The following is a 15,220-nucleotide window of genomic DNA, read 5'->3' on the forward strand; positions in this document are numbered from 1 at the left end:
CTCAAGCGGCGCCTCCCGCCACACGCTTAGCACCCTCAAGTGGCGCCTCCCGCCACACGCTTAGCACCCTCAAGCGGCGCCTCACGCCACACGCTTAGCACCCTCAAGCGGCGCCACACGCTTAGCACCCTCAAGCGGCGCCTCATGCCACACGCTTAGCACCCTCAAGCGGCGCCTTAGTATGACCTGCAGCAATGAGATCTGCAACAATTTCCAGGGAAGTTCAGAGCTATGGAGTGACATAAGTCATAGCCACAGAGGCGGCTTTTACACCACACATGCGCTTTGCAAACAATAATGATTTGGGGACTGTAACCCAGCAGTTCTCCTGAGCTGTGATTATACATTTTCTCCAGACTATAGCTTAAACACAGTTGTTTGAGAGACAACATGCGCTGCCAATCCTTGTCCAGTGGGTGGCGCCACCAGTTACTGCGCGCTGGAGCCATGACAAAATGAGTAAGACTAATTACCCTTGTCGCTGGCGTCTGTGCTTGCTGGGACTGCTAGTGCGTTGAAGTTCTGGCGATATACTGAGTCTGACAACGTGCTTTCTCTCTCCTCCTCTCCCTTACGACTATACTACTTCCGGTGTCTGTGCTGACTGGTGGTTGTAGAGGCCGGAACTCCCGAAGGTCAGTCGTGCTTTTCGTAGATCATTCCTGCTGCGCTACTCGTGCGATTTTTCTGCGATATTTTCGTGCGACATTGGACAATACTCTATAGTAGAGACTGGTCATTCCTCAGCTATGAGGCTCCACAGTAGGGACTTTATTATGTCCTCCATCCCTGTGATTTAGCTTACATGGTTCGGCAGATGGGGCAGGATAATACATTCAAGAAGGAGGAAACGCCTGTGCAGTCCGAGCCCAGACTGCGGTCCACTGACTCCAGTCACATGTTTCCTGGCAACCTACATATCCCAGATCATGTACAGGTGCATCTCGCAAAATTAGAATATCATCACAAAGTTAATTTATTTCAGTTCTTCAATACAAAAAGTGAAACTCCTATATTATATAGAGTCATTACAGAGTGATCTATTTCACGTCTTTATATCCAGTAGTGGGATTCAAATTTTTAACAACAGGTTCTGTGTTTGTGTGTAGAAAAGCCACACCCATTATTACGCCACACCCGTTATTACGCCACACCCATTTACATGCACCTTTTCATCAAACATATACAAGTAGGGGCGCAGTCAAGGAGCTGTTCCCTATAGGCAGCACAGGTCCCCAATAGGCAGCACAGGTCCCCAAAAGGCAGCACAGGTCCCCAATAGACAGCATTTGTTCGCCAATGTGCAGCACAGGTCCCCAATAGGCAGCATTGTTCCCCAATAGGCAGGAACAGGTCCCCAATAGGCAGCATTGTTCCCCAATAGGCAGTGCAGGTCCCCAATAGACAGCATTGTTCTCCAATAGGCAGCACAGGTCCCCAATAGACAGCACAGTTCCCCAATAGGCAGCACAGTTCCCCAATAGGCAGCATTGTTCCCCAATAGGCAGGCACAGGTCCCCAATAGGCAGGCACAGGTCCCCAATAGACAGTATTGTTCCCCAATAGGCAGTGCAGGTCCCCAATAGACAGCATTGTTCCCCAATAGGCAGCACAGGTCCCCAATAGGCAGCATTGTTCCCCAATAGGCAGGCATAGGTCCCCAATAGACAGCATTGTTCCCCAATAGGCAGTGCAGGTCCCCAATAGACAGCATTGTTCCCCAATAGGCAGCACAGGTCCCCAATAGACAGCATTGTTCCCCAATAGACAGCACAGGTCCCCAATAGACAGCATTGTTCCCCAATAGGCAGTGCAGGTCCCCAATAGACAGCATTGTTCCCCAATAGACAGCATTGTTCCCCAATAGACAGCACAGGTCCCCAATATGCAGTGCAGGTCCCCAATAGACAGCATTGTTCCCCAATAGGCAGCATAGGTCCCCAATAGACAGCATTGTTCCCCAATAGGCAGTGCAGGTCCCCAATAGACAGCATTGTTCCCCAATAGGCAGCATAGGTCCCCAATAGACAGCATTGTTCCCCAATAGGCAGTGCAGGTCCCCAATAGATAGCATTGTTCCCCAATAGGCAGCACAGGTTCCCAATAAGCAGGCACAGGTCCCTAATAAGCAGGCACAGGTCCCCAATAGGCAGGCACAGGTCCCCAATAGGCAGGCACAGGTCCCCAATAGGCAGGCACAGGTCCCCAATAGGCAGGCACAGGTCCCTAATAGGCAGGCACAGGTCCCAAATAGGCAGGCACAGGTCCCAAATAGGCAGGCACAGGTCCCCAATAGGCAGGCACAGGTCCCCAATAGGCAGGCACAGGTCCCAAATAGGCAGGCACAGGTCCCAAATAGGCAGGCACAGGTCCCCAATAGGCAGGCACAGGTCCCCAATAGGCAGGCACAGGTCCCCAATGGGCAGGCACAGGTCCCAAATAGGCAGGCACAGGTCCCTAGTAGGCAGCACAGCACAGGCCCCCAATAAGCAGCAGCACTGCACATATACAGTAACTGACCTGGTGTTGGCCTGTGTACCATACACAGGCTGAAGTTTTGAGGTGAGGCAGGCGGCGGGCCACCACACACAGACTAGTGTCCTGTCCAGGCTCAGCTCACTGGGCAGCCGCAGGAATCAGTGCGGGGGCCGCCGGGGTGTGCTGACTGCTGTGCTCTGTCCAGTACTAGTCAGCAGACAGAGCAGCAGCATGCGTCGTCACGTATCAATGCGCGCGGTATCCGGCGGGAAGCAGAGCAAGAGTCCTCCTCTGCTCCTTGCCTCCAGGCAGCGCCAGGACATCAGAGGACCGGATCGCGGCTCTAGATCTCCCCGGTTCGGGGAACCGGCTGCTTTTTTAACAACCGGTTCCACCGAACCGGGGAGAAACCGCTGAATCCCACCCCTGTTTATATCTGTTAATGTTGATGATTATGGCTTACAGTCAATGAAAACCAAAAAGTCATTATCTCAGTAAATTAGAATACTTCGTAACACCAGCTTGAAAAATGATTTTGAAATCTGAAATGTTTTCCTACTGAAATGTATGTTCAGTAAATGCCCTCAGTACTTGGTCCGGCTCCTTTGGCATCATTTACTGTATCAATGCGGTGTGGCATGGAGGCGATCAGCCTGTGGCAATGCTGAGGTGTTAGGCTGGTTTTACACTTACAGCATTTTTTGCGGCCCATTTTTGCGGGCCGTATCGCCGCATTGTTTGTGTTGTAACGCAATAACGGGCCGCAAAAAATGTCTGCGGATCGCCGTTTTTTTTTCCAATACTATGGAAATCCCATTGGAAAAAAAACCCAGTGTTCCGCAAAACCGGAAGTGACGGCGCGCCTGTTTTTGCGGCCACAATGTGTTTTTGCGGCCACATTGATTTAAATGGGGGCCGTGTCCATACGCCTTATAAAAGATCAAGCAAGCTCGATCTTTTATCACGGCCTCAAAAACGGCCACACGGCACACCATTGAATTTTTGCGGGCCGATTTTGCAGCCCCGTAGAAAGCTATTGGGGCTGCAAAATCAGCCCGCAGCAATACAGTAAGTGTAAAACCGGCCTTATGGAAGCCCAGGTTGCTTTGATAGCAACCTTCAGCTCATCTGCATTGTTGGGTCTGGGGTCTCTCATCTTCCTCTTGACAATATCCCATAGATTCTCTATGGGGTTAAGGTCAGGCAAGTTTTCTGGGCAATCAAGCACAGTGATACTGTTGTTTTTAAACCAGGTATTGGTACTTTTGGCAGTGTGGACAGGTGCCAAGGCCTCCTGGAGAATGAAATTTCCATCTCCAAAAAACTTGTCGGCAGAGGGAAGCATGAAGTGCTCTAAAATTTCCTGGTAGATGGCTGCGCTGACTTTGGACTTTATAAAACACAGTGGACCTACACCAGCAGATGACATGTCTCCCCAAACCATCATTGATTGTGGAAACTTAACACTAGACTTTGAAAATCAAGGTCCCAGAGTCTGGAGGCAGAGTGGAGAGACAGACAATCCAAGCTGCTTGAGGTCTAGTGTGAAGTTTCCACAATTAATGATGGTTTGGGGAGACGTCATCTGCTGGTGTAAGTCCACTGTGTTTTATCAAGACCAAAGTCAGCGCAGCCATCTGTCACAATCCCGCCGCTGACACCGGAATGTCACGGACGGAGGGATGCGACGCACTGCCGGCACACGGCTATCACAGGCGCAGGGGGGCTTATCTTAGTTAACCCTCCGCTGGCACCATGTGACAAAAAAACAGCAAGCTAGTCTTGCCCTAACAATTTATCGCAGGGGGGTTATTTTGGTTGTCCCACCACTGCTAACAATCTTCCACAAACTGCGGGGATTTATGGATGTCCCACTTTTCAGTTCCACTTTGGAACTCTCAGCTCTCCGGCGGCCCCCTTATCCTCAGGTCAGTCAGGGAACTACACCTAGGATAATTAGTCGCCGGACGGGCTGCTTGTTGTGCACGGGCGATTAGGCTGCTGCAGTGAGGGAATTATTAATGCTTTGGCCGCAGCCCCCCAATCAGCATATAAGACCCTTCCGTCACTGCCAGCTAGCCCAACCAACCAAAACACACCTCGCCGCCACCAGCTCCAGATTTCTCTGCTTAAGTTATAGACTTAGCAGAGGGGTTCAAAGCCAACCCAATCAGTAACGTAATTATCTTAAAGGCGCGTGTTCGTTTCTAGAGCATGAAGGCAGACTAATAAGTTTTAGAATTTATTCCCAAAAAAGGGGGGCAGTGATTACACAGATAAAAGTTGTTACAAAATTGAGACATTAGATATATACAATGCAAATATAAAATAAAAGGGAATAACAGCAGAAATTAAACTTACAGTTGCTTAGATGGTTTGTAGGCTAGCCATGTGGCGGGGGGATGGGCAGCAGCCACACGTCGCCCTGCATCTGGGTGTCCTTTAGGCATGAAGACCTCCAGCTTGTTTGCCCAACCCCAGGGAGGGAATGCCTTATAGATCTGGGTCTGTGACATCACGAAAGGGGCGGTCTAGGGATGTTACTCCCCCTACTCTAGGAGCACAATTCTGACTACAGAACTTATAATAACCATATTTAGTAGAGGGTATCTCGTATAAACACGTACATGGTATCATTCTTTGTAGTTTGTTGAATACAATAATTCAAAACCAAATATGCGGTAGTTATGATACACCGTTTAGAAGGAACCCATTTCTCAGTTTCTGGGGGTGCTAGAACTTCGCAAGGACCACCATAGTGAAGCCGGCTCGGAGTACGTTGCCATATGCCAGTTTCATATTTGTAGCACCGACTACTGTTGCATTATGGCTCCTCTAAGATCTCCTATTCCAGTATCCAGCCGCATGGCATGAAACAAAAGTAATCCTGTTCCTGGCTGTGTAGAGGAGGGGAGAGAGAGGGCTGCTGGCACAGGAAATGTGTGGTGTAGGATTACCAACAGGCAGAGAAGACACCCACAGCTGCTAAGGGGGGTTGCAGGAGCTGACAGGCAAAGTCTCAGAGAATGGAGGATTCGGGAAGGTTCCAGATGTCATCTCTTACTTATTAGTACACCTCCCCCTTTTAGAGTGTGCTACGGAGGCATAACCTGACGGTAATGTGCCACGCGCACCTCAGCGGGTTCGCCCCGGCGGGACAACCCATCGGCATTTTCATGTTCGCTGCCCTTTTTGTGTTGTATGGTAAAGTCGTACTGCTGAAGAGCAAGGCTCCAGCGGAGCAACCTTCCGTTGGTTCCGGACACTATGTGCAGCCAGCTCAGAGGGTTGTGGTCGGTTACCACCGTGAAGGTGCGCCCGTACAGGTAGGGCTGCAAATGTTGCAGTTCCCACACCATGGCCAGGCACTCCTTCTCGATGGTGGAGTATACCACTTCCCTCGGCAAGAGTTTCCGGCTCAGGTACAAAACGGGGTGCTCCTGGTTCCCCGAGTCGACCTGGCTGAGCACAGCACCGAGGCCAAACTCGCTGGCGTCGGTCTGTACCAAGAACGGGCGACTGCTGTCAACTGCTTTCAACACTGGAGAGTTGCACAGGGCTGGTTTCAAAGCTTGGAAGACCGCCTCGCAGCCGGACGTCCAGTTAACTGTTTGGGGTAGCCTCTGATTGGTGAGGTCGGTCAAGGGTTTTGCAAGGGCGCTATAGTCCTGTACGAACCGCCTATAGTACCCTGCAGTGCCCAAGAAGGACTTCACCTATTTCTTGGTTCTGGGGGTGGGCCAGGACACGATTGCGTACACTTTCTCTGGCTCCAGACTCATGGAACCCCCGCCTACCCGGTGCCCCAGGTAGTGGACCTCGCTCATACCCATCTGGCACTTTCCCGGCTTGATGGTCAGGCCTGCCTGGTGAAGACGCTTGAGCACCTCCTGGAGATGCTGAAGGTGTTCCTCCCAGGTGGAACTGAAGACGGCAATGTCATCCAAGTACGCCACCGTGTACTCCTCCAGTCTCCGGAGCAGGTGGTTGACCATCTGCTGGAAAGTGGCAGGGGCATTTTTCATGCCGAAGGGCATGACTGTGGACTCATACAGTCCAAAGGTGGTGATAAAGGCGGATTTCTCCTGCGTCTCAGGGCTTAAGGGGATCTGCCAGTATCCCCAACTCAAATCCATGATGGATATGTATTTTGCTTTTGCCAACCTCTCAAGCAGATCCTCGATGCGCGGCATCGGGTGTGCATCAGAGGATGTGATGGCGTTGAGCCCCCTGTAGTCCACGCAGAACCGGGTGGTCCGATCCTTTTTAGGCACAAGGACTACAGGCGAGGCCCACGCGCTTTTTGGCTGTCGAATCACCCCCAGCTGTAACATCTCATTGATCCCTTGGTGCATGACCTGTTGCACCCCCTCAGAGATCCAATAAGGTGTTTGCCGTAGTGGGGCGTGATTCCTGGTGTCCACCTCATGAACCGCTAACTCCGTCCTTCCAGGTCGGTTGGTGAACACGGCCCGGAAGGGTTCCAGGGTGGCCAACAACGACCGCTAGGGTACGGTTAACAAAACACTTATCTCCATTTCCTCAATGGACCCATTGGCCTTGGCTTGGGCCAGCATGTCCAGGAGGGGATCTTCCTCCCCATCCTCGGGCAGGTTGCAGACCGGTAGGACGCAGGCTTCACGTACGTGGTGCGCCTTCAGCATATTGACGTGAAAGGCCTTGCGCCTACCCCCAGCATGGTCAAGCGTGACCACGTAGGTGACGGGTTGAGCTGTTGGTGGATGACTTATGGGCCTTCCCAGGCTGCCTGAAGCTTATTCGTTGGTACGGGAACCAGCGCCCACGCCTTTTGACCCATCTGGTAGGTCCGCTCCCGGGCGTTCTGGTCGTACCAGTGCTTCTGTTCAGCCTGAGCCTGTGTCATGTTGTCATGCACCAACTGCGTCAAGGTCTGCATCTTGTCACGGAAGCTCATGACATAATCCACGATGGACACTTCTATGGGGTTTGGTTCATCTTCCCAGGATTCTGTTATCAACCCAAGGGGTCCCCGGACTCGCCTGCCGTACAGGAGCTCGAAGGGGGAGAACTCCGTCGAGGCCTGCGGAACTTCTCTGTAAGCGAATAGCAGGTGTGGGAGGTACCGCTCCCAGTCGCGCCCTTGGGTCTCAACCAGCATGCGGAGGATCTGTTTGAGGGTACCGTTGAAACGTTCACACATACCATTGGTCTGTGGATGATACGCACTCGATACCAGGTGCATCGCCTGCATTTTCTTACAGAGAGCCTCCATTAGGCGAGACATGGATTGGGTCCCTTGATCTGTAAGCATCTCCCTGGGAAATCCTACCCTTGAAAAGATGGTCACCAGTGCATCAGCCACCTTATCAGCCCTGGTTGAAGACAGAGCTACTGCCTCTGAGTACCGGGTAGTGTAGTCTACCACGGTGAGAATGTATTGCTTTCCAGAGCTGCTGGGGACGGCCAGCAGGCCTACAATGTCCACCGTGATTCTCTGGAATGGCTCCTCTATCACTAGCAAAGGGATAAGGGGAGCCTTAAGAGCAGGCCCCGCCTTACCCACTTTTTGACAGGTGGCACAGGAGAGACAGTAAGTTGTGACGTCCCATCTTGGGCCAATAGAAGTGTTGAGACAGCCGTGCCTTAGTTTTGCTGATCCCCAAGTGTCCAGTGAGTGGAATCTCATGGGCAAACCGCAACAGCTAAGTTCTGAACTGATAGGGGATGACCAGCTGTCTTCCCCTCAACCACTCCTTTTGGGATTCTCTCGGTACAACCTTCCTCGTTCCCAGAACACCCTCTCCTTATCAGACTCTGAGGTGGGCGTCTCGGCGAGGTCTCTCAATTTCTCCAGGCTCGCATCTGAGTGCAGAGCGGCCTGGAACTCCTGGCTGGAGGCAGCCAGAAGTGACGTCAGGGTCCCTTCCTCACTGGGATCCTCTGGAACCGGCTCTGAGTTCACCTCTGGTTCATTCTCTCTCTCGTAGCAGAAGAGGGTCCAGAAGGCAGGGCACTACCTGCGATCTGGGCACTCTGACTGCGTGTGACAGCTGCTATGTATGCTGTTTCCCCGGGGATTTCTACAGACCCACCAGTCGGCAATGTTATGGGCTCTACCTCCCCATCCACCCCCAACACTTCAGGAGCAGTGCTACTTATGGGCCAGTTACCTTCCTCGGTGGCACTGGTCAGTTGCATGGCATCACCTTCCTCACGGTTCCCATGCACTTCCCCATTTCCTTGAGCACCGATGCTTGCTCCTGTTAGGGGTTTCTCAGCCGTCTCACTCCGCAGAGCGATGCGGCTGAGCACTTCAGCACCTGTGGACACATCTACCGTTTCAAAGAAAGGGTTAGCAGGTTCAGTCGGCATCGGTACATCATCATCATCATCATTCTTAGGAAAAGAATGGTTACCAGATTTCTTTGGTACGTTTACATCACCATCAGCATCATTCCTGGGGAAAGAATGGTTGATAGTTGCATCATTACTCATCAAGGCATTAGAAGCTAACACATTCAGTTTCCCATCATCATCATCAGGGTTAACGTTACCCTTATCAGATTGGGGAGGGGTGTCGGGGACGTAATATGCAACCATCCACCCCAAGTCAGTCCCCAATTAAACATCAGTGGGCAGGTTTTCGGACACTCCCACTTCCCTCACCCCGCTCCCAGCACCCAAATCAAGAAATACCCGGGCCACTGGGAAGGGACAGTGGGTGCCTCCACTCCTGAATGACAGTCAGGGTTTTCCCCTCAATAAACTCTTCAGGGGCCGCCAGTCCAGGATGGATGAGGGTTCGTTCAGTCCCGGTGTCCTTGAGGCCTATAGCAAAATGGGCCCCCACCTGGACGTGCTGAACGTTGTCGTCAATCTTCCCAACCACACCTCCCACCAAAAGAACAGAGGCGTTGGGCCCAGACACTGATGTGACCAGTCCGATTGCAGTTGAAACACTGGCAACTGTCAGTAGTAGGCCTGGGTTTGGCAACAGGGACAGGGCCTCCGGAGGGACGGCTGGTAGGGGCACTGGGGTTGGTTGCAGGCTTACCCCCTCTCCAGCTGGCGGTGACTGGCCTCTGTGTCTCTGGCTTCCGGTTGGCCTCATAGTTGTCGGCGATCTGCCCTCCTTTGTCCGCATTCGTTGGTTCTTGGTCCAGGATGAACTGTCGGACCTCAGCTGGGCAGAGATACAGGAACTGGTCTTTGATCATCAGGTCCCGTAGCAGCTCAAAGGGATCAACTGACAGTCCACTGGTCCAAGTGGGTCCTGAATTATAACTATCGTGTGGGCCACGTTGGAGGTTCCGGAACTTCTTTCGGTATACCTCAGGTGTCAGCCGGTATTTGGTGATCAGGGCCTGCTTGATGGCATCATAGTTGTCATTGTCTTCTGGCCGCAGAGAAGCAAACACCTCCAGGGCTTTGTCTTTTAGCCCTGGAGTCAGGTACCTGGCCCATTGGTCCTTTTCCAGCCAGTACTGTCTGCAGACTTTCTCAAAGGCCCGCAGAAACGTGTCCCAGTCCTTTTCCATCATGGGAAAATGCTCTGGCCGGGGTCGGACTCTGGGCTCACTGCTCCGGGCTGCGAAGGGCATTCCCCTCAGCCGGGCCAGCTGCAGTTCATGGGCTCTCTCTTGAGCTTGCTGGATCTGCTGCAGGCGTCCCACATGGTCTTCGGCAGGGAGCAGCTGTAGGGCCATTTGCAGATAGCGGTCCACGACATCCTGACTGCTGGTCAGGCTGACCTGCACCAGCTGGACCTCCGCAGCTGCACGGTTGGCACTGGGGCTGCCTCCTGCATCCACCAATGATTGCTCAAACCAGATCACTATTGCTCTATGATCATCCCACCGCTCTGCCACCAATATGTCACAATCCCGCCGCTGACACCGGTATGTCACGGACAGAGGGATGCGACGCTCTGCTGACACACGGCTATCACAGGCGCAGGGGGGCTTATCTTAGTTATCCCACCACTGGCACCATGTGACAAATAAACAGCAAGCTAGTCTTGCCCTAACAATTTATCGCAGGGGGTTATTTTGGTTGTACCACCACTGCTAACAATCTTCCATGAACTGCGGGGATTTATGGATATCCCACTTTTCAGTTCCACTTTGGAACTTTCAGCTCTCCGGCGGCCCCCTTATCCTCAGCTCAGTCAGGGAACTACACCTAGGATAATTAGTTACCGGACAGGCTGCTTGTTGTGCACAGGCGATTAGGCCGCTGCAGTGAGGAATTATTAATGCTTTGGCTGCAGCCCCCCAATCAGCATATAAGGCTGGTTTCACATTTGCGTTTTTTTGCGCTGGAAAAAAACGCATACGTGCGCATGCGTTTTTTCCCCTATATTTAACATGGGTGCGCATACCTGCGCGCTGGTAAGCGCATGTATGCGATTTTCATGCGCTGCGTTTTTTTGGGGTGTGCGTTTGTATTTTCCAGACGCAGCATGTTGCATTTTTTGGCCCTGCAAAAAAGCGCATGCGCACATATGCGCACGTTTTGCGCTAAAAATGGCCATTATAGCCTATGGATGCGCATACATGCGCACTGGCATGCTCATGTATGCGTTTTTTTGCACATGCGTTTTTTTTGTTAACCATGGAATTTAGGGGTTTGGGTTAGAGTTAGGGTTAGTTAAGGGGGTTTAGGGTTAGGGTCAGGGTTAGGGTTGGGGTTAGGGTCAGGGTTAGGGTTAAGTATGGTTTGGTTAAGGGTTAGGGTCAGGGTTAGGGTTAAGTATGGTTTGGTTAAGGGTTAGGGTCAGGGTTAGGGTTAAGGTTAGGGTTAGGGTTAAGGTTAGTTAGGGTTTGGGTTAGGGTTAAGTATGGTTTGGTTAAGGGTTAGGGTCAGGATTAGGGTTGGGGTTAGGGTCAGGGTTAGGGTTAAGTATGGTTTGGTTAAGGGTTAGGGTCAGGGTTAGGGTTAGGGTCAGGGTTAGGGTTAAGTATGGTTTGGTTAAGGGTTAGGGTCAGGGTCAGGGTTAGGGTTAAGTATGGTTTGGTTAAGGGTTAGGGTCAGGGTTAGGGTTAGGGTCAGGGTTAGGGTTATTTAGGGGTTAGGGTTAAGTATGGTTTGGTTAAGGGTTAGGGTCAGGGTTAGGGTCAGGGTTAGGGTCAGGGTTAGGGTCAGGGTTAGTTAGGGTTTAGGGTTTGGGTTAGGGTTAAGGGTTAGGGTCAGGGTTAGGGTTAGTAAAGTCATGGTTTGGGTTAGTGTGAGGGGCCACCTAATGTTGGAAAAAAACGCAAACGCGGTAAAAACGCATACAAACGCATAAAAACGCTGCGTTTTTTTCATGCATGCTCATAAAAATGCTTGAAAAAAACGCAGCAGTTGTATGCTTTTGTATGCGTTTTTTCAATGCGTTTTTTTGCGGGAAAAACGCGCTGCAAAAAAAAGCAAGTGTGAAACTAGCCTAAGACCCTTCCTTCACTGCCAGCTAGCCCAACCAACCAAAACACACCTCGCCGCCACCAGCTCCAGATTTCTCTGCTTAAGTTATAGACTTAACAGAGGGGTTCAAAGCCAACCCAATCAGTAACGTAATTATCTTAAAGGCGCGTGTTCGTTTCTAGAGCATGAAGGCAGACTAATAAGTTTTAGAATTTATTCCCAAAAAAGGGGGGCAGTGATTACACAGATAAAAGTTGTTAAAAAATTGAGACATTAGATATATACAATGCAAATAAAAAGGATTAACAGCAGAAATTAAACTTACAGTTGCTTAGATGGTTTGTAGGCTAGCCATGTGGCGGGGGGATGGGCAGCAGCCACACATCGCCCTGCATCTGGGTGTCCTTTAGGCATGAAGACCTCCAGCTTGTCTGCCCAACCCCAGGGAGGGAATGCCTTATAGATCTGGGTCCGTGACATCATGAAAGGGGCGGTCTAGGGATGTTACTCCCCCTACTCTAGGAGCACAATTCTGACTACAGAACTTATAATAACCATATTTAGTAGAGGGTATCTCGTATAAACACGTACATGGTATCATTCTTTGTAGTTTGTTGAATACAATAATTCAAAACCAAATATACGGTAGTTATGATACACTTTTTAGAAGGAACCCATTTCTCAGTTTCTGGGGGTGCTAGAACTTCGCAAGGACCACCATAGTGAAGCCGGCTCGGAGTACTTTGCCATATGCCAGTTTCATATTTGTAGCACTGACTACTGTTGCATTATGGCTCCTCTAAGATCTCCTATTCCAGTATCCAGCTGCATGGCATGTGTCATGTCCGCCATGTCTGCCATGTCTGTTTTGTCTCAAGAACTCCTGGAGCGATGTGCATGCGCATATCTTGTCTGCTATCCTGCATGTTCCCTAGAGCAGTGTGCACACTCACCTTATGTCTGATCTGCAGGATGCCTGCGTTTCTGCTCTGCCTTCTGTGATCTTCTCGTCATGTCTAGAATCCCTGGTCATGTGTCTGGATGTGTCTGCTTGGATCCTGCACTGTCTGGTTCTGCAATCATCTCGTCATGTCTGGAACGCTGATCATGTGACCTTTCCTAGGATCTTGCACTGTCTGGTTTGGTAATCATCTCGTCATGTCTAGAACTCTGATCAGGTGACCTGTCTAGGTTTCAGCACTGATTCTGCAGTTGTCTCGTCATGTCTGGAACTCTGATCATGTGACTACGCTGTTATCCTGTGGATCTGAACCCGGAAGTGCTCCCCTGGTCCTGACCTGGAAGAGGAGGTGCTATGCCCTATATCAGGCCGCCCCTTCCTATTCTCTGGGCCTGAGTATTGTGTGTGGTGTCCCTGCATGGCTGCTTGGTCTGTGGGGCGCTCCCTCTATTCTGTGCCCTTGCACTCTGCTCTGTCGTGCATCTCTGCACACGCTCCGTGCTCGTATTCTGTCTCTTGTCTTGTGTTTGTCCTTCGTGCCATGTCTTGTAGTCCTTATTTGCTCTGCTTCTGTTCCGTGTTTCTGTCCTCGTGTCATGTCTCGCTCTGCTTTGTGGCTTCAGGTACCTTGCCTCTGTCTCAGTCGCCGGCGTGTCCTTACACATCCAGGCCTCCGTCTCTGTACCCTGCCCTGACTTGTCCTCACACGTGCAGGCCTCCGCTCTGAACATGTCCCTGGCGTGACTCTCTGCACGCGCAGGACTCTGCCTCGCCTGTCCCTGGCGTGACTCTCTGCACGCGCAGGACTCTGCCTCGCCTGTCCCTGGCGTGCCTCTCTGCATGCGCAGGACTCCCTCCTCGCCTGTCCCTGGCGTGCCTCTCTGCACGCGCAGGACTCTGCCTCGCCTGTCCCTGGCGTGCCTCTCTGCACGCGCAGGACTCTGCCTCACCTGTCCCTGGCGTGTCTCTACATGTGCAGGCCTCGCTCTGTGCTCTGTCTATCCCAAGGTCCTTCCTTGGCCCGGCTCTGGGCTTCGGCCTACGCTCCGCTGCTAGACTGTCCCTGTCCTGGCATGCTCTTTGCATGTGCAGGTCTCTGCCTCGCTCTTTGTATTGTCCCTGATGTTTCGTGCGCTCTTGCACATTTCGTACTAGGCTTTGCCATGCTGTCTCGCATGTGGCTCTGTCCTGTACCCTTTGCCTAGCCCTGCCTTGTGGCTCCGTGCCTCTGTGCACGTGCCTGGTCGCCTGTGCCTACCTGGTGTGCCTCAGCCGTGCCGCCTCTAGCCGTGCTCTCGCCTGTGTGCCCCAGCCGTGCCCCGTCCAGTGCTATAGTGGTCTGGCTGCGTGGCCCCGCAGCGGTGCCGCCTCTAGTCGTGCCCGCTTGCAACTGCCATCGTCAGTACCACCTGCCGGTGCTCCCAGCCGTGGTCTCTGTGCTCCCTTGCACTCACGCTGGTTCTCGCACTGTGCCTTTTCGTGCTACTCTTGCACAAAGTCTTTGTCTCTTTTGCTCTTCTCTGTACTTCTAGTTTGCCTGCCGGATTCCATAACCTGCCAACCGCTGCCAGAGGTCCGGACCTAGATGACTGCGGCCTGATGTCCGGAGCCAGATACCTGGACCCTGTCGGTCGATGCCAGCATTTGGATTCCGATGCCACCGTACTCTGTGCCTCTCCCTGGCATGCCCCTTGGCATGCGCAGGTCTCTGTCCTGTGAACCTGATCCTGGCGTGTCCGTTGACACGCACCATGTCACTAACTCTCTTGTTTCCTTGCATGGAACCCTGGCTAACTTCTGGATGTCCGGATCCTGCCGATCACCCTCTGAGCTACAGACCCTGATGTCCTGGTTGATCGTGGACTGTTGTCCGGAGTCCGATGTCCGTGTACCATCTGCACGTTCCATGCCTGGACCTCGGCGTGCCATTGCACGCACCCTGTTTCATGAACTCTGTGTGTTCACGTTTACTCCTGTTGCACACTGAAGAGTTCCACAAGTCTTGGACCTCGGCGTGCTCTTGCACGCACCTTGTCTTATGTTCTGTGTGTTCACGTTTTGCACCTGTTGTACCTGAAGTCTTCCTTAATGAAGTTTCTTTGAAGTAACGACTCGTCTTGCCTTGTCTTGTTTCCCTGAGCCGGCCGTGTGGTCCAGCTGCCGTGGTGGCTCACACCCTTGGTCTTGCCCCTGACACTCCCTGTATAGGGGGTGGTTCTCATAAGGTCAGCTCGCCCTAGGTGGGTGGGTGCCACGGCCCAGAGGGTCCACTCTTTCTAAGAAGAACGACTCAGCGTAGGCTGACACTCGTCACAGCATGAAACAAAAGTAATCCTGTTCCTGGCTGTGTAGAGGAGGGGGAGAGAGAGAGGGCTGCTGGCGCAGGAAATGTGT

General features: G+C 52.1%; 1 long non-coding RNA gene across 2 annotated transcripts; it reads left to right on the forward strand.

Moving 5' to 3' along the window:
• Positions 1–314: 314 nt before the first annotated feature.
• Positions 315–14,934, forward strand: LOC141052619 (uncharacterized). Of its 2 annotated transcripts, none has more exons than XR_012220861.1 (2): positions 315–635; positions 12,837–14,934. It is a non-coding gene; the product is annotated as an uncharacterized lncRNA (long non-coding RNA). The 2 variants fall into 2 exon arrangements; XR_012220862.1 differs by having other exon boundaries at positions 14,359–14,934.
• The last annotated feature ends 286 nt before the right edge of the window (positions 14,935–15,220 follow it).

The sequence above is a fragment of the Dendrobates tinctorius genome, unplaced genomic scaffold (assembly GCF_039654945.1).
Source record: "Dendrobates tinctorius isolate UK_male_01 unplaced genomic scaffold, ASM3965494v1 ptg000162l, whole genome shotgun sequence".
NCBI lineage: Eukaryota > Metazoa > Chordata > Amphibia > Anura > Dendrobatidae > Dendrobates > Dendrobates tinctorius.